This window comes from Otolemur garnettii, unplaced genomic scaffold (assembly GCF_000181295.1).
Source record: "Otolemur garnettii isolate 467f Iridium unplaced genomic scaffold, OtoGar3 scaffold00016, whole genome shotgun sequence".
Lineage (NCBI taxonomy): Eukaryota > Metazoa > Chordata > Mammalia > Primates > Galagidae > Otolemur > Otolemur garnettii.
In genome coordinates this window covers 11,332,752-11,334,415 of record NW_003852411.1, presented here as the reverse complement: position 1 = coordinate 11,334,415, position 1,664 = coordinate 11,332,752, and the positions used below count along the sequence as shown (strand labels likewise).

The 1,664-nt window shown below is 33.6% G+C and overlaps 1 protein-coding gene across 1 annotated transcript in view; it reads left to right on the top strand.

Annotated features, from left to right (window-relative positions):
* RGSL1 (regulator of G protein signaling like 1) overlaps positions 1–1,664 on the top strand; it is an 89,726-nt gene that overhangs the window by 16,302 nt on the left and 71,760 nt on the right. The window lies entirely within an intron of this gene.

Sequence of the window (1,664 nt, the reverse complement as noted above, 5' to 3'; positions counted from 1 at the left end):
GCCGGTTGAGCTATAGGCGCCGAGCCAAGAATAAAATACTTAAGAATTAATGGGGAGGGGGATTGGAGGGATCAGTTCTGAGGTTTATCTTACAAGGGTACAAGTGAACCTTTCTAAGAGTAGAATGTGAACGTTTTAAAACAATAACTAAGAATGACATGAAGGCTATGTTAACCAGTTTGATGGAAGTATTTCAGATTGTGTGTGAAAACCCCACACTGTACCCCAGAAGTGCATTAATGTACATAGTTACCATTCAATAAAAAAAAAAAAAGAATTAACGAAGGAGGTGAAAGACTTACATAATGAAAACTACAAAACATTGCTCAAGAAACTAAGAAGACATACTATGGATTTGAATACTTAATATTGTTAAGATGCTGGTACTGCCCAAAGCAATCTACAGATTCATGCAAGCCCTACCAAAATCCTATTGATGTCTTTTATAGAAATGGAAAAATAAACCCTAAAATTCATTTGAACCATCAAGGGGCCTCAAATAGCCTTCATAATTTTGAAAAAGAAGAACAAAGTTAGAGGACTCACACTTTCTAATTTAAAAACTTACTACAAAACTAAAATAATCAAACACTCTGGTGCTGGAATAAACATAGACATGCATGTGTAGAACAATGAAATAGAATTTAAAAATTAGAAATAAACCCTCACATTTATGGTCAAATGATTTTTGACAAGGGTGCTAACACCATTCAATGAGGGAAAGAACAGTCTTTTCAACAAATGGTCTTGGGAAAACTGAATGTCCATATGCAAAACAACAAAATTGAACCTTTAGATAACATCATATGCAAAACTTTACTCAAAATGGATCAAAGACCTAAGAATAAAACCTAAAATTATAAAACACATAAGATATCATAGGGCAAAATCTTCTCTACCGTGGATTGGGCAGTGATAGCTTGGATATGACCCCGAAGAGTAAAAAAAAATTGGACTTCATAAAATATTTATAATTTATGTCAAAAGATACTATCAACAGTTAAAAAGCAACCTAAAGAATAGAAAAAAATTTGGAAATCATTTATATGATAAAGAATTGATATTCAGAATATATGGAGAACTCCTAAAACTCAACAACAAAAAATAAGCAACATGATTAAAAAATAGAGAAAAAACTTCAATAGGTATTTCTCCAGAGAAGGTATACAAATGGCAAATAACATATGAAAAGATGTATTAACATTGCTAATCATTAGGAAAATGCAAATCAAAACTATAGAGGATGCAAGAAAAAGGTATACGAATTTTAAGAAAGGAAAAACTGTATTAAAATTATAATACTCAAGTCACATTTGACTTTTAGGATTACAAGATATACAACATAACAATTTACAAGATAGCAAATATTATTGATATATGTTGAGTATTATAATTTTTTTTTTAAAGACAGAGTCTCACTTTATCACCCTGGTAGAGTGCCGTGGCATCAGAGCTCACAGCAACCTCCAACTCCTGAGCTTAGGCGATTCTCTTGCCTCAGCCTCCCCAGCAACTAGGACTACAAGTGCCCATCACAACACCCAGCTATTTTTTGTTGCAGTTTGGCCAGAGCCGAGTTCAAACCTGCCATCCCTGATATATGGGGCTGGCGCCCTACCCACTGAGCCACAGGTGTTGCCTGAGTATTAGAATTTTTTTTTTTT